This window comes from Orcinus orca, chromosome 3 (genome assembly GCF_937001465.1).
Source record: "Orcinus orca chromosome 3, mOrcOrc1.1, whole genome shotgun sequence".
NCBI lineage: Eukaryota > Metazoa > Chordata > Mammalia > Artiodactyla > Delphinidae > Orcinus > Orcinus orca.
In genome coordinates this window covers 31,964,193-31,989,232 of record NC_064561.1, presented here as the reverse complement: position 1 = coordinate 31,989,232, position 25,040 = coordinate 31,964,193, and the positions used below count along the sequence as shown (strand labels likewise).

The window sequence follows — 25,040 nt, the reverse complement described above, 5'->3', positions numbered from 1 at the left end:
TACATATGCATGAGAGAGTCTATTTGCAGGGGTATGTGATATTTGATGAGTAAGCAAGTGAAACAAACGACATGGTCTTGATCTTGGAAGGACTCAAGAATTATGACATGCCTCTGCTTTGGGAAATCAGATAACACATCTCTCATATGTAACTTTAAGAGCATTGTTATTCAATATGTACTCAATAATTACTGCTGATGTGGAAAAGACTAGATTTCATCTCTCCACTCTCTTAAGCTGTGAGGTGAAACAGTTTTGATTCAAATTCTACTGCATGGACCTGGAAAATTTTCTGAAATTCTTTGAGTTTTCAGTACTTCATCTTAATATGGAAACAATAATGATCTCTGCCATATAGGGTTGCTGTGAAAATTATGTGAAATAATGCATGTAAAATGCTTAGACAGTACCTATCCCTTAAGGATGACTCAATAATTAGAAAGTTGTTATTAGCAATAATACTAATATTAATATATTTAAAAGGCTTCAGAGAACCTACTGGATAAAGTACAAGTTACACAACTTTATTCCAACTGTCTGATCAACTGGCTATCCTAATTTTTCAAAATTCTCCATTCCGTGTGCCACATACTTCCCTATTGCCTGTTTTACTTTATCCTACTCACAACTGGCTTATTCTGACTTGCATGTCTTTGCTCATGAGCTTTCTCTTATCTGAAAGTTATTGCCCTAACTTTTCTTTAGTCATTTGCTGTCAGAACCTCCAGATTCTTCTCAATAGGATCATCCCTAAGAACTCTAGACTCATGCATTTTTCCTTCACCATTAATACCAATACTACTTTGGCAGTGTCTAATATAATTTTGCACCTAATTGTATGTGATCTTTTATTCTCTATTTCTCTCATATTTATAAGTCTATAAGTCTAATCTTGGGAACTAGATCGTGATCACCTGTAAAGGAAGAAATGGTGAGATCCACTTGCTCTGTATTCCCCATCCCCCCTTCTCTCTAAAATACCCTACACCTTTGATGATCTATCTGCTGACTGATGTTGTCACTTGAGTAGACTAAGTCTACACTATTCCCAATTCTGAATCTACCCTGATCTGAATCCTATAGTAAAGACCTCCATATAATGGAATATTCTCTATCCACTGGAGGTTGTAATCCACTGCCTATTTTTCCTCTTGCTTACTTGTAATATCACTGCTTGAGCTCTGCTGTTTCTGCTGCTTCTGGTGGCAGAGATACATTTTACTTATAAAATCAGTTTATCTTGTTGAAATTTTAAGCAAATTTTGAATGTCATGCCAAGTATAATGTATCCTTTTTAAAATGTTGAGTCTTTAGGTTCCCTTTGGAGTATTTCATGAGGATTCTGAATTTCACCATATGATGCCTGATTTTTTTCACTGGAGTTTATTAGGAGCGCAATTAATTGTGATTCATTGAGTAGCATTTGGCAAGACTAGATGAGGTCATTAAAACAAGATTTTGCACTTCTGGACACATTGTCTTTTGTTGCATTGGAGATTAGGGAGAGGTAAATTTTCTTTTCCTCTCTTGCCTTTTTTTGCCTTAATATTGTATTGATGTATGCATTTTTTTTTTTTTTAATTCAGAAGGAGAGGAAAAAGACAAAGGGTGGGACCTGAGAGAAAGGTAAATATGATGACATTGTTACTTTCTGCCAGTGTAGTATCCCTTCTTCTCAGTGCCTCTGGCCAAGGAGATTCCAATCAAATGCCCTTCCAAGCTTGTGATTTCCTCTATCCCATCAGCCACAGGATGCACGGTGGGTAACGTTTGATGCTGCTCTGCCCTGCAGACTAGACCTTCTGGTTTGACAATTCCACAGCCCCATGCAAAGAGGAAAGGGAAAGCTGCCTTGGTATCGAGTTGTAGAGTGAAGAGAATGGGAAGAGACTTAAATGAAAAAAATTATTTGCCAGCTCATCTCTTGGCCTTCTCCTATCCCCTTCAGCAGGAGAAGATATCAAAGCGCTGAAATTTAAAACAATAGGAAAGGCAAGTCCTGCATCTTCTTGAATAAATCCAGTTCCCCTGAGCACTGGAGAGAATGCCATTAAACCCCAAATTGGTCAGAAAGACTGGGCATCTTTCTGGGAGCTCTGAGAAAGCAAAAGAAATGAAAAGGAAAGCATATAATAAAAGCAAGAAGGAAAAACATTTTTCAACTATAGCTGTATCCTACCCTGCTTTATCCTTTAGTTTGGGCAGCAATCGCAGACCCATATGCTAAGCAGTGGAAGACATTTTTCAGAAGCATTTGTCTCTTTGGGAGGCTTCTAAGCTTGTTTTATTGGCAACTATGAAACCACCACTGGGTCTGTCATGTGGTTATCCTACAGATGGTTTGCATGGGTGGCTTATTTCTACTGAATGAAATTTCCCTTTGGACTCCGGTTTGGATTTAAGAAATTCATGCACTATTTAGTCTTTACTTTCTTTTGGTAAAATTCTCACACTGTTTCACCTGTAGACCCATTGTCTTTGGAGCTTTTGATGGCTAAGAAGGAAGTAGCATGGCAGAAGCCTAGTCAAATAGCACTGATGCAAAGGAACAATCTCTGAAGCTTCATCAGCCGTCATGGTCAATTCCAGTTTGGATGGGCGGCAGGTAGTCTGGCAGTTTTCTCGGTGCATACAGAAAGCAGCGTCCACTGGAAGCGCAAAAAAAATCTTACAGAATTTCACCTAAAGACAGGCGGCAATCTTTTATTACACATGTGGGTTTGAGTTTTATTTTTTCTTCTTCTCTTCTCCAAAACAATCACAGTTACACATACAATTCATGGCAGGGACATTTATGGGTACCTAAGAGAGAGCAGTCCTTTCAGGTACATTCATTTCAGTATTACCACTTTAAAAATAGAATGCAGAAGTATATAATGCATCATTCTAGTTTGCAGAGGAAAAAAGTTGCACTGTAACTTTTCGAAGACTTTGGTTTCATTTTCACTTCTTCAATTGCCAAAAAAATTTAAACTGATTGTGCTTTTCACAGGGCCAAAGAGGTAACTGACTGGTATGTCATGACATTGGCTTTTTTGGGTTATGCGGAAATGGGTCTGAATGGCTACACAACTGCTCACTGGTGGGTGGACTCTGGTACGTTACTTATCATTTCTGAATCTCTTTTTCCATCTGTAAAATGGGATAACATGGCCTTACTCAGGGTTGATGTAAAGATTAAATAATACAACATGCAAAATCTTAGCAAAGGGTTGTCAATTAATAAACTCAGTTATTGCTTATTGAGTACTCTCTCTTTGCTAGGCTCTGCTTTGTGCACTTTACATGTTTTAACTCAGCTAATTTTCATAACAACCTTAAATGCTAAGCAATATTATAACCCCCTGCTCAGCTGGGAAAACTAAGGCAGAAAAAGGTTAACTTTCCCAAGGAAGCAAAGGGAGTAATTAGTGGCAGTGGAATTTGCTCCCATGCTCTTAATCACTACTCCATTTTTGGCTCTCCATGTAGTATATAGATGACCAAAGAATTTTAATTCTCCTTGCCACCAACTTTATGAACCTTTATTTCCCTTACCTGTAAAACTGATGTGATTAGAACACTGGCTTTTAAAAGAGGTAGGAAACACCTTGAAATTGGACACGGCTGGACCCAGTCCTATGAAGATTCCGATTTTGTAGTATTTATTTATTTCTAGTCTTGGAATGTGAATTTTTCTGATGCAGAGGTCATTCTGATGCAAAGCACCAGAAAGGTAATCAGGGTAGAAAAAGTCATACTAACCAGGAAAACATTCTTAACTTTCTGTTGTCTGAAATTTTACATCAATCCACATGCAGAGGAAAGTCTCCGTTTTTGAAAATGGTAACATATATCTCCTCTCAGAGGGTAACTAGAGTCAAGATATGGCTATAATTTTTGCCGCGCCAAGATTTCACCACCTGTTTCTCCTTTGTAAGTGACCTTTGGACTTTTATTCACGTGGAGCTGTCATGCTTTTTTGTAGTTGAAACAATTCTCATTTCAGGAATGTGTTTGGCAGTAGCCTCCCCCCTTCTTACATGGCAGTAGTACAATAGAGGCTTTTAAGCTACTCTTAACAGAATTACCCCATGCTGTTTTCTTTTTCTGATATGTCTTTGCCTTTAGTTCATTTTTAGTACTTATGAAAGATTGCATGTTTTTTATAAGCATTCATCTGCACCAAGCATAAGTTATAATCAAATTCCTTAATATTAATAAATGGCAGATGGAATTTTTTATGACATGGGAAGAAAAAAATGAATTTAAGTTCACTGTGCTGCTAAACATTAATCTAAATGGATCTCTTTCTTATTATATCAACCAGCTTACCATCTTTACAGATGCATGTGCCCATTCTAACTTGAAGTAGCAGGGTAACATCTGCTGACCCAGAAATGTCCATAGGCAATGAGTGTGCCTGTGTATGCATGTGTGCACATGCACACTCCTTGTTTTCTGAGAACATCTATAGATTAAAAATAAGACATATTAGAAAAAATCATTGTGAAACTTATACACTGAGAGTATCTGAAGATTTGATATCTGGCATCATCAGGAAGGCAAAACCGACAAACGATTGTCTTTTTAAAATGATCCCTTGCATAGAAAAAAAGGGAAGCAAGGCTTTTGTTGGTTTTTTGTTTGTTTGTTTGTTTGTTTTGCGGTACGCAGGCCTCTCACTGTTGGGGCCTCTCCCGTTGCGGAGCACAGGCTCCGGACACGCAGGCTTAGCGGCCATGGCTCCCGGGCCCAGCCGCTCCGCGGCATGTGGGATCTTCCCGGACCGGGGCACGAACCCGCATCCCCTGCATCGGCAGGCGGACTCTCAACCACTGCGCCACCAGGAAAGTCCCTAGGTGCTTTTTAATAAGACATGATAGGCAGCCAAATACAACTGGTTGAAATAAACCGATAACTCATAGAGTCACAAAACCATTTAATGGGTATTTTAGAGGAAAGACTTCTCAACTGAACCAGTGCTTAAACAGTTTTAAATGGCTGATTAAAACCCATCTATTTTATTTTAAACTAGTGAAACTGAACCTCAGTTAGTCTTCCATAAACCCTAGATTTCTATAAATGTGATAAGTAATTGGGAGTTATCATCATCCCAAAGCTTTCTAATGTGCCAAATATTTAACAGAGTGAGTTAGAATATATTTTTCTGGCCAATTCATTGATCTTTCGGTACATTCAATGAGTAATCCTTTCAAAATGGCAGACTTACCTGAAGAGAGTAAAGCTAATCTGTCATACAAAATAGAGTTTACTGTGAGGGAGCAGAGATGGTGTCCTGCCTTTCTTTTCTTTAATCCTTCTTCATAGGTATTGCTGTTGGTATTCATTCGATCTAACCACAGTGCCCGAATCTTATTCACAGCATTAAGGTGTACTATATTGTAAGAATGTTGAAGTCTACTGTGACTTTAAAGGTTAAATAATTCTTTTTCTTATACCCTAATCTCCTTGAAGATTCTAGAGTCCTTTTTAAAAATTTGTTAATATACATTCTATCTCTATGGTAACAACTTCTGGTTATAAACAATATGCAGGTTTGGGATTATCCCTTTTTTAAAACTCTTGATGGTGCTGGATTTTTGACGCTTCGTCCCCACCAGTAGATTCACTGTGAGTCAGAAAGACATATAAGTGGAGACTTACAAAGAGAGACATTTTACTCCTTGTGTTACTAATGCAGGAATCCTACACTATGCTCTGACTCTTGTTGATAAGGCAAAGAAAAAGGGGAGCACCGTGCAACAAGATCATTTTCTAGAGGAGAAGACAATTGCTTGGGAAATTAATATTTTGAGCTTTGATTCCCTAGTATGTTTTGTACAAAGTTGGCTGTATTGTCTTTCCACAAGTCTGACACATGAATACCATTTTCTCCATTTTTTAAGAAAGATGCAAATATCCTAAGTAAAGTTGGCTGACACCAAAGGATTTTTTTCAAGAAGATAAATCCTTAGTTTAGGGGTTTTGTTCTTTTAACTCTGCAACCCACTGGGTCTTACACCTGTGAAACAGTACCATGACTGATGATTGTAATAGATGCCTGATGCTATCAAAATGTAAACCCTCATCTAGAGTTTGATACTAAAGAAGGCAGAAAGGCCTGCAACAATTTTAGAAAGAGTTCTGCTCCTCAGTAATTAACAATTTTATTTTTTAAACTTATTTTATTATTTTATTTTATTTTATTTTTTGGCCACACTGTGTGGCTTGCGGGATCTTAGCTTCCCCACCAGAGATTGAACCCGCGCCCTTGGCAGTGAAAGCATGGAATCCTAACCACTGGACCCCCAGGGAATTCCCAACAATTAACAACTTTAAAATTTGGTTCCCTTAAGTGTTATATTAACTGTGTGGGAAAATTCAATTATCTGCAACAACTTTTGATGCCCAATAAGCCAGTGTCTTGCTCCTGAAGTAAATAATCCATTCTAGACATACTGTATAGAATTAAATCTGGGGTAAGTTTCAAAGTTTCAGTCCTGGCTTTTGCCATTTCCAAGTGCTGTGACCTTCAGCAAGTTACTCAGACTCTCTAAGTCTCAGTTTTCTCATGTAGAAAATGGGAATATTAAGGCCTGTCTCACAGTGTTGAGGAATGTGCATTGAATATGACACAGTAGACATCCTTAATAAATGGCAGATATTTTTACTTTAAATATTTCACTTTAAATGTATTTGGAAGGAATATGTGAGTTTCTCAACAGTAATTAATGGCACTGTATTTTCCAACAACTTTGAAGTCATGCCCTCTAAATATAATTAGATGAAATTTGCAGCACAAAGGTGTAAGTTCATCAATAGTCGTTAGTCCCGCTGTGTCCCTGCATGATCTCCAGCAGTCCAAAGAGTCTCCACAGACCAAATTGCTGGAAGATTATATTCTGTAGTCAAATGGTGTGCAGGTCCCTGCCTAGGCCATGTCAGGGCCATGCACACACAGCCTCAATCTATCAGGCTAGACCTAAAGAAAGGACCTAAAGTGTTTGTAACCAATAAATGAGCAATAGGAAGTTTCCATTTAATAAACACATACTGTGGGTTCTAAATAAGAAAGTTTTAGGTTGAAGTCTTGACTCTGCCTTCATTAGCTGGATGACCTTGGTATGCTTTCTTTTGCTCTTTTTAAATATGTGGATGACAGTATATTCACTTCAGAGGGCTTAAATTGAATAGTGAATGTTAAGGGTATTTAGTACATTGTTAGCTTCTTTTGGAACCTCCTCCTTCTTTTGCCCTCATGATATCTTCTGGGTTTCCTCCAGCCTCACAGCCTGCTCCTTCTCAATCTCCCTGCCAGCCCCCTGCCCTGCTTTACAAGAAATGGAGTGCCTGCAGGCTCCTACGTTGGTCCTTCTACCTACATACTTGCCCTAGGCATCCTCATCCCATCCCACATCTTAAAGCGCCACCTAAATTGTCAATGAAAGCTCTAACTTCCAACTTATTAACACTGCTGCAGTAGTTTAAATTGGCCAAAATTTTACAGAAAGGGTCAAATTAGCATAAAATCAACATCTGTCTGAAATCCAGCTATTATAAAAATGCAAGAGGGAGAGAGAAAAAAAATGGATGATTTAGTACCAGTCACCCAAGTATCAACTTCCAAACAACAAAAAGAGAAGGAAACATTGGAGTGTTTACTTGACTTGCTTGAGCCAAAGAAATCATGCAGTTTTTCCATATGATAGTGCAGCTTATCCTTTAATTAAAAATTAAAAAAAAAAACAGTTTTTGAAGGTTAAGAGTTCTATCTAAAACTTCACATCATTTTCAAGGAAAATTAATGAAAATTATTAATTGTTATAGCTCATTTATAAGAAACTCGATGAGAACATTATGAAGAATTAGTGAAATTATTATCAGATGGAATAATTAAAGATCAATTGTGAAATAATCACATAATTCTAGCTATACGCTGTATTGCTCTTCATTAATCAAAGATAATCTGGAATTGCAATACTTAATTAAATGCAGAAAAGTGTTTGTGTGTTCTGGCTGTGAAAGGAGATAATTGGAGAGTACAGAAGCTGTACAGTTATCAGCTTTTGCTGATTTTTGGAGTCTAGAAATATAAATTCTGCAGTGTGGGGGGCTGATCATTTTGTGGACTGGGGAAATCTGACCTACCGTAGATATTCCTGTTTTCAATGAGGTAATACTCGTCTCTTAATCCTGAAAAAAAAAGGGCTTTTAATTCATCAATAAGAAGAAAGTAATGCACCTAATTTTGGCAGATGTATTAGATCTCAAAGGCCCATGGACAAATTCCATCTCACTTTGTTTTCTTCTCTGCCAAATTAGCAACCTACTGGCTAAAATCCTCAGTGTTCCTTGAAAGAGAAAGTAATTCATTCTTTCTCCCATTTGTAAAATAAGGTCATGTATAATTCTCCTATCGATCTTTATTTCTCTGTAGGAACTACAGTGAAGTCACACATCAATTTCAAATGCAATTTTTAAAAGTTTTATTAAGTTAAAATTTACATACAATAAAATGCACCTATTTAAGATATGTATCAATGACTTTTGACAAATATATATACCCATGGTATCACCGTGACAATCAAGATATGAAACATTTCATTCACTCCAGAAATGTCCTTGTGCCCCATTCCAATCGATCCCTACTCCCATCTTTGGTACAAGGCAACCACTGTTCTGCTTGTCTCATAATATAGATTACATACGTCTTTTCTAGAATTTTATCTAAGTGGAAGTATACAATATGTACTTTTTTTAGGTCTGACTTATTTTGCTTGGCATGATACTTTTGAGATTCATTCCTCCTAACTCCTCCCTTTTTTATTCCTCTAAACTCCTTTTTTTTAATTCATTGGATGAATATGCCACAATTTACTTATTAACTTTTGATAGAGGTTTGGTTTATTTTCAATTTTGAGCTATTATGCAAAAAGCTACTCTGAACCCTTGTGTATAAGTCTTTTGTTTGGTCATATTGCAAATCACTTTTCATATTGTTTTATTTCAATTGTTCATTCTTGTTCACTGTATCAACCAACTAAAAATCAATTTCAAAAATATCTCCAGGATGGAGGAAGATTGCTTTCCATGCTGCATGTGGAAATATAGTCAAATATAGAAATGTCTTCTTTTTGTAAAGAAAACACTTACATACGTCATTTTCTTTCTTCTTTGCATCGTGCTTTTGCAATAAGTAGGGAAGATACTATTACTGCTCTTAACTTACAAATTTGTCAGTTGGGTCTTAGAGGAGTTAAGTGATTTACTGAACACCACCCAGTTGATAAGTGCTACCGTCAAAACCAGAACCTGCATTGCAAGTTCCCAATCTGGTGCACTTTCCACTCTGCCATGTAGATTTTTCTTTTTTTTTTTTACTTCCTTCAACACATAATTATTAAGTTCCTTCTGCTTACCTAACACTGTGTTAGAGTATAGGGAGTCGCATAACAACAACTACAAAAATCCGTGGGTTCTCTCGAGGCATTTGTTAAATTGAGAAGACAATACATGTACATGAGAGGAATAGAGTGCATTTATAAGGCAATTAGTTAAGGTTGTTAGAAACTTGCATTCTGTGCTGCATTGAAAACAGGTGATGAATTAATAAATCACTAAATAAAGGGGTAGGGAATTATCAGGAAGAGGTTCATTAAGGAAGTGATTTTTCTGCTAGACATTGAAAACCAAAAAGTATGGATTGAGATAGAAGAGGTAAGAAGAAAAGCCAAGTATGTATGTCTATGTGATGAGGAAGAATTTGGAATCAGTGGGACTGAGAGAATTTACTTTCAGATTGAACCCGTAGGGTGGGGCGAGTTGAATGTCAAGTCCAATTATATGGAATGGACAGCAGGGAGACGTTGTAGATTCTTAAGCAGCGGGGGATGGTGAATGACATGGTCCAAGTGATGTTTTAGAAAGGATCCATTGGTCGCAGCTTGCGGAATAGGGTAGACCTAAGAATGACCATCAAATAGGCTCATTAGGAGAGTATTATAACCTAGGTATGAGGTGATGAAGACCCAGACCAAGGAAAGGAAAAGAGAAGTGTAAATGTTTTTAAAAAACCAGACAAGCTATTACCACTCTTCACTGATTGGTATCCTAATTCTGAGGCATTCAAACAAAATTTCTCTAGAGACTAAATGTCCTTGTACTAACAGAACCAGGTTTCACAGCCACAGAAATGACTATAAAGCTGTGCTTTATAGGACTTAATTTTGGCCTGAAGCTTCATTCCTTTTACTACAATTTACCGCCTGTCAACTTACCAAAGGATGCACTGACTTGCTGATTTCAGCTTCTCTCTTTAGAATATAGTTTAAAATAGCACCCATCAGTCTTAATCTCAAGTATTTTCCAAAATGTTTCCCAAATTAATAAGTGCAGGATTAGAAGCAGTGACCCTGTAGGGGACTATGACAAAAATAGCTCACCCATAATTAGACATGAAATCTTCTTTCATTGAGCTATAGGATATTGGCCAAACTCAACAGCTTTCCTACTGTGCTGTGTCAAGGGCTCCTTAAAGCAAGTGCACCCCAAGTTCTCTCCCCTGTGGCCCAGTGATCTGGTGGATGCTTTTATTTTGTTCCCCGTTTTCAGGCTACCAACTTCAGCCTCATTCACGGTGTCCTAGGCACACATGTAGCTTGGATCCTGGTAATTAAATTAACTGTCCTCCTAAGCAGACCTCAGTTAAAGGTGAATGTGGACCATGGCAGATCAAAGACGCTCCTTCACAACATACCACTCTCTAGAAAACAGACTAAAGCTGTAATGTTTGATTGATTCGGAAGCCAAAGGAGCTCTTAACCAGAAATGTATAATAATGAAGTTAAGTTACTCTTATCTTTCTGAAATGAGTCCAGTGATTGTTTCTATGCATTGCCACTGGGAAGACCCCATAAACTTGGGGAAAAGACAAACTTCAGATCTTGCTCTGTGTGCGTATGCTCCATGCACAATAGCCATTTGATCTCAGACATGTGACTTGCCTTTCTCTGCCTCAGGTTCTTCATCTGTAAAGTTAAAATAATACTGGTACTTGCTCCAAAGAGTCAAGAAATATTCAATAACGTGATCTATTTAAAGTGCTGAGTATTACGCCTGACTCATACCAAGCACTTAGATATCAATGATGATTTTTGACGCGGTGCTCCTGCTACTGTTGTTGTTTTATTGTTGCTACTGCTGTTGTTGCTTCAGCCCAAATTTTTAGAGATTCTTTTCAAGATATTTTCAGTGTAATAGGGGAAGCTGAAATATGAATACCCCATGGCAGAATTGTAAAAGTTCCATATATAGGTACAAGCAATATACTATGGAAATAGCAGAAGAAAGAATAATTCTGCAGGGGCAATCAGAGACCATTTGGTGGGTCAGATGCATGAAAGCTGAGCTTTGAAGGTAGAATTTTTCATTTAAACTCAGGCAAAGGAAGGCTGCTGGAGATTTTTGAAGGAAGACTCTAACCTGTATTTTATCCACAACATGGTGAAAAAGGGGTGGTGTAAAAGAAAAATTAGAGGCCCAGAAAGAATAGCAGATTAGAAATGCGTAGTTTTTGTTGATTGTTTTTGTGGGATGATGGACCAAAAGTAGGAGGGAGGCAGAGAAGTAGTACGGAGGCCAGAGTGACATGGTGAAGGGCTACCTTCTTGATCTATGGACTACATCCAATCCATCAACAAGTCCTATGATTGAATACATACATACAAGTCCTATGATTGAATACATACATACATCTTGAAACTCATCCACTTTTCTCCCTCTTCCATTATTTGAGCTCTCAGCAGAATTTCTCACAGTGGACTCCTCTCTGCTTCTTGAACTTCTTCCTGCTCTTGACTTTCATGACACACACTAGTTTTCCTCCAACCCCTTGGGTTCCCCTTCTCACTCTTCCAGATGTCTGCTACTCTGCTTGCCCATAGAACACACCAACCTTGGCATTTTCTATCTACACGCTCATCTACTTTTGTGCCATAAAACACCACCTGTTTCCTAATGAGTGTCACATTTATGTCTCCTTTGTGAACTTATCACCAACTCCAGACTCATGACCATAACTTCCAATCTGGCATATCTGCATGGATGTTGTCATGGGCATGCCAACATCCACATCTTAGCCATATTTTCCTCTCCTAATCTTACCTGAGTTGTGCCATCTCACAAATGGCACTGCATCCACGTAATTGCCAAAGCTCAAGATCGAGAATTTTTCCTTGATTTGTTTCTTTCTTCCGACCTCCATATTCAGTTCATCAGTAAGGGCTGCCAGTGTTACCTCCAAAATCTCCCAAACCCTGCCTCTGTTCTCCATCTCTGCCGCTCTCATCATTGTCACTTGTGCTAAAGTAAAATATTTAGGAACTGGGCTAGTTTTGCCTCTTTTTGACCTCTACAGTCGTGAACTACTCAGGAGCCAGGGTGATCTCTTAAAAACCTAATTCCAGTCATGTTCTTTCCTTTCATAAAAATCTTCACTTAACATCCAAACTCTATCCAACTTCAAAAGTCCTGTTTCTCTGACTTTTATTCTCCCACCTCCTACTCTGCTCATCACACCAACTTTCATTCTTTGCTTTGAATATACAACCTTGTTCCTGCTTAGGATACTTTGTGAGTGCTTTTCTTATTGGTCAGTACTTCGTTTTGGTGTCCTCTGTTCAGAGAACACTTTTTTTTTCCTAATCTCCCAATCTGAAGCCCCCTCCAACTCTCCCTGAGTTCATCATCCTACAGTAACCAGACAGTTTTATCTATTATTTATTTATTCATTCTTCCTCTCAGTTGCCTCCAATTAGAAAGTAAACTTTAGTAGAGAAGGAATCTTGTCACTTGTACTCAAAACTGTGTCCCAACATCTAAAATAGGGCCTAACATGGTAGCTGTTTAATAAATAATATTTAAATGAGTGATTTTTTTAGTGCTATCATCCTGTATACAACTCACTGTTCTTTCTTGCTTGGATTATTACAGCAAGCCAGCTCACTATTTGTATCACTTTAATATTCATCCCTCTAATTCAGTCTATACCTAGGATCTTTTAAAACTGCAATCTAATCATGACAGCCTCCTCTCTCTCATAAGCACATACCATACAAGACATGACCCACATCTACTTCTCCAGCTCATCCCCTGCCACTCTCCCTTTAAGCTCAATGTGCCTCTTCTTCCTCTTTTTTTTTTTTTTTTTCCTAAATGCACAAATAGTGGAAGATGATTGGAGATGTCTTCACTACATTTTTCAGTCATCAGTATTCAGGAATGCTGATAGTTTTCTACTCTTGCACCCTCACCATATAGCCTATGCACCCTGCACCAGCATGTTTTTGCAGGCTCCTTTTTAATTTGTAAAGCGAAGGAACAGGAGGCCCAAAGGTGATTACCAGTTAGAGCGGCTCATCATTAAAAAGGTCTGAGACTTGTGGCAAACGGATGACTGTAAGATACAGGTCAGATGGGTTTTGCACTATTCAGGCTCAGGCTGAATTACAAAAATTAAATAGCACTCTAATTAACCAGAGTAGTTAGCACATAATTCAGATCTCTGGAACTCCAGCTGACTGTGGATTTTTAAAAATTGCATAATGTACAAATAAAAAAACAAAACAAAACAAAATAAAACCCTGCTCTGGTTGGTTTTCCATATACAGGCTTCAAGGGTAAGAAAACATTGCATATTTCTGGAAAAACAGAATTATTCTTACTGTCCAGGAGAAAAAAGGTGAATTCTGTTTTTCAAAGAGAATAAAGGATTAACCTAGTGAGAAGTTTTGCATTCTGTTGTTAAGCACTGCACACATCCTGATTTGGACATTTTAGGACTATACCAGATGAATGCAAAGGACAGGAGATAAGGTGAAAACAAAATTGTAGGCAAGTTTTTTATCTGAATCAGCTTCCCTGATTGCTTTCAGAAGGTGTAGGGTAACCGTTCTCCACCAAGTAGAATGCAACCTAGATGAACCTAAGATTTTCTAAATAAAGAGAATGACGACATCAGCAAAAATTACTTAAATTCCTGATAAAGAGATGCAAAACATATTAGGAAACTTCTAAGAGGGACTTCAGATATGAGAAGCCAAATACTACAGAAATTTTCAGATCACAGCCTCTGCATATAAAACAAAAAATAAAATGAAGCCTGATTTTACTGTTGCACCAGAGAAGCACTGGGAAATCACCATGAAATATGGGCAAATATAAAAGCTGAGACATGGAGCAGGCAAGTGGTTCCTTTAGAAATTAAAGATAATACCAACAAAGGGAAAATAAAACAAAAATCCTGTGTTTCAAATACCTAAATTTCAAAAATCAATTAAAATATTTGAATTTAAGGGTTAATTTTATACTTATTACAATAAGTCACTTCACTTTTTAATTTTCTCTTAAACATAATGAGGCTAATAATAATTGCTAACATTTATTGAACTTTTACTATGTGTCAGGTACTATGTTCAACACATTCATTATCCGATTTAAGCTCACAGCTTTGCAGCAGTGAGAATTACTATCTGTATTTTACAGATGGGGAAACTGTGATTCACAAACTCATAGTAAATTAGCCCAAGAACTCATAGATAGTAAATGGATGAGTTATGAATCTAGGGGTAACTGGTTCCAACATCCATGTTTTTAACCACTACTGTATGTTACCTCCCTAATTTAAATTCTACCTTTTCCATAGAAATGAAATGAATAGCTGTTTAACTAAAATTTGACCATATGGGGCTTCCCTGGTGGTGCAGTGGTTGAGAGTCCGCCTGCCGATGCAGGGGACACGGGTTCATGCCCCAGTCCGGGAAGATCCCACATGCCACGGAGCGGCTGGGCCCGTGAGCCATGGCCGCTGAGCCTGCGCGTCCGGAGCCTGTGCTCCGCAATGGGAGAGGCCACAACAGTGAGAGGCCCGCGTACCACAAAAAAAAAAAAACTGACCATATGAATCACACTCATAAAGGACCATGGTCACTCATAATGTAGTGTTTGCTCATAATTTAAACTTTGGAGAACTGGCTTGGGTGTTTTTCTTTTTGTCCATTTCAGAATACTGTTTGTCATGATGCTAACAGAGAAATCAGTTCTGTATTTTGTTCAGTTCTCTGCAGAGTTTGTCCTACAGTGATCTAGTCACTGCTGAAATCTAGGCCTTAGTCCTTATTTTTAAAAAAAGAGTAATTCATGGGCCTTACAGACATTCTTCACACTGTACTTTTCTTTATAGCCAATATGAGTGAAGGTATTTTATGCTCAATTAAAAAAAGCTATTTGAAGGTTAAAATATTAAAGGAAATTACCCTGGAAGTTTTTTACCCTCTATATTCTTGTGCCCATTGAGTCATTTGTGAGATCAAAACTTTTTTTCAGAATGAATGTATCTTAAAAGTAAGTACTTTTCTGGAGGGGGGTGCTTCATCAAAAATACATCTACATGTGGAACAACACCTAGAGAACATCTACTGAACACTGGCAAAATACCTCAGACCTCCCAAGAGGCAAGAAAATCCCCACATACCTGGGTAGGGCAAAAGAAAAAAAGAAAACCCAGAGACAAAAGAATAGGGATGGGACCTGCACCTCTGGGAGGGAGCTGTGAAGGAGGAAAGGTTTCCGCACACTATGAAGGCCCTTCACTGGTGGAGACGGGGGTGGCAGGGGGGAAGCTTTGGAGCCACAGAGGAGAGTGCAGCAACAGGGGTGAGGAGGGCAAAGTGAAGAGATTTCTGCAAAGAGGATCAGTGCCAACCAGCACTCACCAGCCCGAGAGGCTTGTCTGCTCACCTGCCAGGACGGGTGGGGGCTGGGAGCTGAGGCTCAGGATTCGGAGGTCAGACCCCAGGGAGAGGACTGGGGTTGGCTGCATGACCACACCCTGAAGGGGGCAAGTGCGCCACAGCTAGCCGGGAGGGAGTCCGGGAAAAAGTCTGGACCTGCCGAAGAGGCAAGAAACCATTGTTTCGGGGTGCACGAGGAGAGGGGATTCAGAGCACCACCTAAACAAGCTCCAGAGATGGGTGCGAGCCGTGGTTATCAGCTTGGACACCAGAGATGGGCATGAAATGCTAACGCTGCTGCTGCAGCCACCAAGAATCCTGTGTGCAAGTACAGGTCACTGTGTGCTCCCTAACCCCAGGAGCCTGTACAGCCTGCCACTGCTAGGGTCCCATGATCCAGGGGCAACTTCCCCGGGAGAACACATAGCATGCCTCAGGCTGCTGCAACATCATGCTGGCCTCTGCCACCGCAGGCTCTCTCTGCATTCCAATTATAATAACAGTACCCCTCCCTCCCCCCACAGGAGTGAGCAAGAGCCCCCTAATCAGCTGCTGCTTTAACCCTCTCCTGTCTGGGTGGGGAACAGATGCCTGAGGGTGACCTACACACAGAGGTGGGTCCAAATCCAAAGCTGAACCCCAAGAGCTGTGCAGACAAAGAAGAGTATGGGAAATTTCTCCCAGCAGCCTCAGGAGCAGTGGATTAAATCCCCACAATCAACTTGATGTACCCTGCATCTGTGGAATACCTGAGTAGACAACAGATCATCCCAAAATTGAGTCAGTGGACTTTGGGAGCAACTGTAGAGTTGGGGTTTGCTGTCTGTGACTGACTTGTTTCTGATTTTTATGTTTACCACAGTACGGTTTCTAGCGCTTGTTATCATTGGTGAATTTCTTTATTGGTTTCATTGCTATCTTCTTTTTTATTATTACTTCTTAATTTTAATAATTAATTTTTTTTTTATTATTTTTTTTCTTTCTTTTTTTCTCCCTTTTCTTCTGAGCCGTGTGGCTGGCAGGGTCTTGGTGCTCCGGCCTGGTGTCAGGCCAAAGCCTCTGAAGTGGGAGAGCCAAGTTCAGGATATTGGACCACCAGAGACCTCCCGGCCCCATGTAATATGAATCGTAAGAGCTCTCCCAGAGATCTCTGTCTCAAAGCTAAGACCCAGCTCCAACCAACGGCCAGCAAACTCCAGTGCTGTACGCCCCATGCCAAAAAATTAGCAAGACAGGAACACAACCCCACCCGTTAGCAGAGAGGCTGCCTAAAATCATAAGGTCACAGGCACCCCAAAACACACAAAATGTGGTTCTGCCCACCAGAAAGACATGATCCAGCCTCATCCACCAGAACACAGGCACCAGTCCCCTCCACCAGGAAGCCTACACAACCTACTGAACCAACCTTACCCACTGGGAACAGACACCAAAAACAACAGGAACTACAAACCTGCAGCCTGCAAAGAGGAGACCCCAAAACAAACACAGTAAGTTAAGAAAAATGAGAAGACAGAGAAACATACAGCAGATGAAGGAGCAAGGTAAAAACCCACCAGACCAAACAAATGAAGAGGAAATAGGCAGTCTACCTGAAAAAGAATTCAAAGTAATGATAGTAAAGGTAACCCAAAATCTTGGAAATAGAATGAAGAAAATACAAGAAACATTTAATAAGGACCTAGAAGAACTAAAGTGCATACCAACAATGATGAACAACACAAATTAAATTAAAAATTCTCTAGAAGGAATCAATAGCAGAATAACTGAGGCAGAGGAACGGATAAGTGACCTGGAAGATAAAATAGTGGAAATAACTACAGCAGAGCAGAATAAAAAGAATGAAAAGAATTGAGGACAGTCTCAGAGACCTCTGGGACAACATTAAATGCACCAACATTCGAATTGTAGGGGTCTCAGAAGAAGAGAAAAAGAAAGGGACTGAGAAAATAGTTGAAGAGATTATAGTGGAAAACTTCCCTAACATGGGAGAGGAAATAGTCAATCAAGTCCAGGAAGCGCAGAGAGTCCCATACAGGATAAATTCAAGGAGAAACACACCAAGACACATATTAATCAAATGATCAAAAATTAAATACAAAGAGAAAATATTAAAAACAGCAAGGGAAAAGCAACAAACAACATACAAGGGAATCCCCATAAGGTTAACAGCTGATCTTTCAGCAGAAACCCTGCAAGCCAGAAGGCAGTGGCAGGACATATTTAAAGTGATGAAAGGGAAAAACCTACAACCAAGATTACTCTAACCAGCAAGGATCTCATTCAGATTTGACAGAGAAATGAAAACCTTTACAGACAAGCAAAAGTTAAGAGAATTCAGCACCACCAAACCAGCTTTACAACGATGCTAAGGGAACTTCTCTAGCCAGGAAACACAAGAAGAAGAGAAACACCTACAAAAACAAACCCAAACAATTAAGAAAATGGTAATAGGAAGATACATATCCATAATTACCTTAAATATAAATGGATTAAATGCTCCAACCAAAAGACATAGACTGGCTGAATGGATACAAAAACAAGACCTGTATATATGCTGTCTGCAAGAGACCCACTTCAGACCTAGGGACACATACAGACTGAAAGTCAGGGGATGGAAGAGATATTCCATGCAAATGGAAATCAAAAGAAAGCTGGAGTAGCAATTCTCATATCAGACAAAATAGACTTTAAAATAAAGACTATTACAAGAGACAAAGAAGGACACTACATAATGATCAAGGGATCAATCCAAGAAAAAGATATAATCATTGTAAATATTTATGCTCCCAACATAGGAGCACCTCAATACATAAGGCAAATGCTAACAGTGATAAAAGGGGAAATCGATAGTAACACAATCATAGTAGGGAACTTTAACACCCCACTTTCACCAATGGACAGATCATCCAAAATGAAAATAAGTAAGGAAACACAAGCTTATGTGACACATTAAACAAGATGGACTTAATTGATATTTATAGGACATTCCATCCAAAAGCAACAGAATACAGTTACTTCTCAAGTAGTCATGCAATATTCTCCAGGACAGATCATATCTTGCGTCACAAATCAAGCCTTGGTAAATTTAAGAAAATTGAAATTGTATCAAGTATCTTTTCCAACCACAATGCTAAGGGACTACATATCAACTACAGGAAAAAAACTGTAAAAAATACAAACACATGGAGGCTAAACAATACATTACTAAATAACCAAGAGGTCACTGAATAAATCAAAGAGGGAATAAAAAAATACTTAGAGACAAACTACAATGAAAACACGATGATCCAAAACCTATGAGATGCAGCAAAAGCAGTTCTAAGAGGGAAGTTTATAGCAATACAGTCCTACATCAAGAAACAAGAAACATCTTAAATCCACAACCTAACTTTACACCTAAAGCAGTTAGGGAAATAAGAACAAAAAACCCCAAAGTTAGCAGAAGGAAAGAAATCATAAAGGTCAGATCAGAAATAAATGCAAAGGAATGAAGGAAACAATAGCAAAGATCAATAAAACTAAAAGCTGGTTCTTTGAGGAGATAAACCATTAGCCAGACTCATCAAGAGAAAAAGGGAGAAGACTCAAATCAACAGAATGAGAAATGAAAAAGGAAAAGTAATATCTGACACTGTAGAAATACAAAGGATCATGAGATACTACTACAAGCAACTATATGCCAATAAAATGGACAAATTCTTAGAAAAGCACAACCTTCCTAGACTGAACCAGGCAGAAATAGAAAATATAAACAGACCAATCACAAGCAATGAAGTTAAGACTGTGATTAAAAATCTTCCAACAAACAAAAGCCCAGGACCAGATGGTTTCACAGGCTAATTCTATCAAACATTTAGAGAAGAGCTAACACCTATCCTTCTCAAACTCTTCCAAAAAATTGCAGAGGGAGGAACACTCCCAAACTCATTCTGTGAGGCCACCATCACACTGATACCAAAGCCAGACAAAGATGATGAGGCCACCATCACACTGATTCCAAAGCCAGACAAAGATGTCACAAAGAAAGAAAACTACAGCCATTATCATTGATGAACATAGATGCAAAAATCCTCAACAAATTACTAGCAAACAGAATCCAGCAGCACATTAAAAGGATCATACACCATGATTAAGTGGGGTTCATCCCAGGAATGCAAGGATTCTTCAATATATGCAAGTCAATCAATGTGATACACCATATTAACAAACTGAAGGATACAATCATATGTTCATCTAATAGACACAGAAAAAGCTTTTGACACAATTCAACAGTGATTTATGGTAAAAAAAAAAAAAAAAAAAAAAAAACTTCCCAGGAAGTAGGCATAGAGAGAACTTACCTCAACATAGTAAAGGCCATATATGACAAACCCACAGACAACATCGTTCTCAATGGTGAACAACTGAAACCATTTCTTCTAAGATTAGGGACAAGGCAAGGTTGCCCACTCTCACCACTGTTATTCAACATAGTTTTGGAAGTTTTAGCCACAGCAATCAGAGAAGAAAAAGAAAGAAAAAGAATCCAAATCAGAAAAGAAGAAGCACAGCTGTCACTGTTTGCAGATGATACTATACATAGAGAATCCTAAAGATGCTACCAGAAAACTACTAGAGCTAATCAATGAATTTGGTAAAGTAGCAACATACAAAATTAATGCAGAGAAATCTCTTGCATTCCTATACATTAATGATGAATAATCTGAAAGAGAAGTTAAGGAAACACTCCCATTTATCATTGCAACAAAAAGAATAAAATACCTAGGAATAAACCTACCTAAGGAGACAAAAAACCTGTATGCAGAAAACTGTAAGACACTGTTGAAAGAAATTAAGGATGATACAGATAGACAGAGAAATATACCATGTTCTTGGATTGGAAGAATCAACATTGTGAAAATGACTATACTACCCAAGACAATCTACAGATTCAATGCAATCCCTATCAAAGTAGCAATGGCATTTTTTACAGAACTAGAAAAAAGATTTCACAATTTGTATGGAAACACAAAAGACCTCGAATAGCTAAAGCAACCTTGTGAAAGAAAAATGGAGCTGGAGGAATCAGGCTCCCTGGCTTCAGACTATACTACAGAGCTACAGTAATCAAGGCAGTATGGTACTGGCACAAAAACAGACATATAGATGAATGGAACAGAATAGAAAGCCCAGGGATAAACCCACGCACATATGGTCACCTTATCTTTGATAAAGGAGGCAAGAATATACAGTGGAGAAAAGACAGCCTCTTCAATAAGTGGTGCTTAAAAGCTGGACAGCTACATGTAAAAGAATGAAATTAGAACACTCCCTAACACCATACACAAAAATAAATTCAAAATGCATTAAAGACCTAAATGTAAGGCCAGACACTATAAAATTCTTAGAGAAAATCATAGGAACAACACTCTTTGACATAAATCACAGCAAGATCTTTTTAACCCACCTCCTAGAGTAATGGAAATAAAATCAAAAGTAAACACATGGGGTCTAATGAAACGTAAAAGCTTTTGCACAGCAAAGGAAACCATGAACAAGACGAAAAGACAACCCTCAGAATGGGAGAAAATATTTGCAAACGAAGCAACTGGAAAAGGATTAATCTCCAAAATTTACAAGTAGCTCATGCAGCTCAATGTCAAAAAAACAAACAACCCAATCCAAAAATGGGCAGAAGACCTAAATAGACATTTCTCCAAAGAAGATATACAAATTGCCAACAAACATATGAAAGGATGCTCAACATCATTAATCATTAGAGAAATGCAAATCAAAACTACAATGAGGTATCACTTCACACCGGTAAGAATGGCCATCATCAAAAGATCTAGAAACAAGGGCTTCCCTGGTGGCGCAGTGGTTGAGAGTCCGCCTGCCAATGCAGGGGATACGGGTTCATGCCCCGGTCCAGGAAGATCCCACATGCCATGGAGCGGCTAGGCCCGTGAGCCATGGCTGCTGAGCCTGCGCGTCTGGAGCCTGTGCTCTGCAACGGGAGAGGCCACAACAGTGAGAGGCCTGTGTACCGCAAAAAAAAAAAAAAAAAAAAAAAAATCCAGAAACAATAAATGCTGGAGAGGGTGTGGAGAAAAGGGAACCCTCTTGCACTGTTGGTGGGAATGTAAATTGATACAGATACTCTGGAGAACAGTATGGAGGTTCCTTAAAAAACTGAAAATGGAACTACTATATATACAACCCAGCAATCCCACTACTGGGTATATACCCTGAGAAAACCATAGTTCAAAAAGTGTCATGTACCACAATGCTCATTACCGTTCTATTTACAATAGCCAGGACATGGAAGCAACCTAAGTGTCCATCGACAGATGAATGGATAAAGAAGATGTGGCACATATATACAATGGAATATCTTTCAGCCATAAAAAGAAATGAAATTGTTATTTGTAGTGAGGTGGATGGACCTAGAGACTGTCATACAGAGTGAAGTAAATGAGGGAAAATCAAATTCCATATGCTAACACATATATATGGAATCTAAAAAAAAAGTTCTGAAAAACCTAGGGGCAGGACAGGAATAAAGACACAGACATAGAGAATGGACTTGAGGACACCGGGAGGTGGAAGGGTAGTAGGCTGGGATGAAGTGAGAGAGTGGCATGGACATATATACACTACCAAATGTAAAATAGATAGCTAGTGGGAAGCAGCTGCATCGCACAGGGAGGTCAGCCCCATACCTAGAGGGGTGGGATAGGGATGGTGGGAGGGAGATGTAAGAGGGAGGGGAGGGCTTCCCTGGTGGCGCAGTGGTTGAGAGTCCGCTTGCCGATGCAGGGGACACGGGTTTGTGCCCCGGTCTGGGAAGATCCCACATGCCGCTGGAGCGGCTGGGCCCGTGAGCTATGGCCGCTGAGCCTGCGCATCCGGAGCCTGTGCTCCACAACGGGAGAGGCCACAACAGTGAGAGGCCCACGTAATGCAAAACAAAAATAAAATAAAAAAAGAGGGAGGGGGAATGGGGTTATATGTATATATATGCTGATTCACTTTTGTGATACAGCAGAAACTAACACAACATTGTAAAGCAATTATACTCAATGAAGATGTTAAAAAAAAAAAGTCCTTTTTTATGAGGGGAGGGGAGAGGGAGTGGGCAAAATGTTCATGGATTTTTTTTTTTACTTTAAAATAGTTTTTATTTTAATATCTTTAATTGAATGGAAGATTCTTTAAATTCTATAGTGCTTTACAGTTTTCAAAAGTTTCACGTACATGATTTCATATAATCCCATGATAACCCTTTTTTTTTTTTACCTACACCTATCTTGCCTCTCCCCCCTTCCCTCTTCCCAGTGGTAACCACTGGTTTGTTCTCTATATCTATCTATGAGTCTGCTTCTTGTTTTATTCTCTAGTTTGTTATATTTTTTATATTCCACATATGTGATATCATACAGTAATTTGTCTGAGTTATTTCACTTAGCATAATGCCCTCCAAGTCCATTATAGATTCTTTTTAAATACCTTTAAAGAATGGATCCCAACTTTACACTTATAATGTAGTTCTACACCACTAAAAAATGGGTTAGTTGTAATATTATGGCTACTGCCCTGAATTTTTTGTTAGAGATAACAATATCCATAGTTTCTCTCAACTTAAATGAAGGTCTGCTTATCATTGGATAAGTTATTCATTTATGCAGTAAACAAATATTTATTAAGTACTTGCTATATGCAAGGCACCCTTTAATGATAAAGAATATCATTTCCTTTATGGAGCTAACAGTCTAGTTGTAGTGGTTGGAAAGAAACACAAGCAAGAGGAAAATGTCAAATAATAAGAATTGCTATGAAGAATATAAAGCAGGATGACGTGATAGAATAATACTGATGGTTGAGTGTGGCCATTTTAAAAGGATGGTCAGAGAAGGCCTCATTGAAGATGTGACATTCTATCTGAGACCTTTATGATAAGAGTGAACCATGCAAAGTTCTTGGAGAAGAGCATTCCAGATGGAGAGAAAAGGGCAAAAGCCATAAAATGAAAATGTGTGATGTACGTGATGAATAGAAAGTCCATGTGTCTAGAGTGTAGAAAATGTCAGAGGAATGCTGACATGAAGGTGAAGATACCATCACGGGACAATAGACCTTGGTATGAAGTTGTAATTTTATTTTCATTGCAATTATAAACCATTGCAATTATAAACCAAGGTGATTTGCAACTTGGAGGATTAATTTGGGGCCGTAGGATTTAATCTAAGAACTTTGGATTTCACAGCTAGGACAGTTTCTTCTGGCCTCAGACAACAACAAGATATGGAAAAAATTGAAGGCCTTGAGCCTTAGTGTTACATTGAAGCTGGAGTTTAAGCCCTCAGATCCAGAGACCACTCATCAAGATGCACGTTACATGTTTAACTTAATCACTGTGCTGGGCACTATTTTAGGCACCAGTGATACAGCTGTGAATACGAAATGTTACTTGCCTTATATTCTAGGTAATAGAATAGAGGGAACATATTATAACACTGAGCACTTGCTGAGGGTTCTTTTTAATAATCTAGCTTCCCTGTTAGTTTTTCAGCTTCAGGACCTGACTGCATTATTCATCAACTGTGATTGCCCTAGAGCCTATTAAAATGCTTGACACATAGTAGGTGCTCAGTAATTCTTAACTGAATTGAAAATTAGCTTTCATCTCATTGATATGCAGTATTCCATTGTGTGTGGGTATCTTGTCTTTTTTCAAAACCATGTTCTATTTTTGAATATAAACATATTAGAAAATCATTTTTTTTTCCATGAAGGGTTTATGTTTTTACAGGGCTTTGCTATATTAGTCAATATATTATCTTCATTCTGTGACATGCAGTCTACCTTAATCCTGTGAATTTAAATCTCTATGGAATATATCTGTTTTGGGCTTCAATTATGTGAAATCAGTTAAATCCCCCAATTTTTTGTAAACAGTATTTTCATAGCCACCTAAATATGCCCTGTTTTGGTTTTGCACATCATAAAGGAAATCCTGAAATGGAGAATCTTTGTCCTTTCCTATTTCCATCTACTTACACTATTATTTTAAAAACTCACTAATTTATGATTATTGCAAAAGGCAGTTTAAAATACCATCATATTTTGGTCTTTCTCTGGGTTTTTCCTTCACTCTCTGTGCTCCCGGTCCAAAGAAGTATGGACAGTTCCCCAAAAAGTGTCATGGTCTCTTTCATGGTGCCCATTCAACAGCATTGCAATGTCTTTTTCTCTCTTCTTATTCTCCCTATGTACTTTATCTTCAAC

The 25,040-nt window shown here is 38.6% G+C and overlaps 1 protein-coding gene across 4 annotated transcripts in view; it reads left to right on the top strand.

The window, feature by feature from the left end:
* Window positions 1–25,040, top strand: part of LOC117195387 (teneurin-2-like) — a 739,625-nt gene that overhangs the window by 244,438 nt on the left and 470,147 nt on the right. The window lies entirely within an intron of this gene.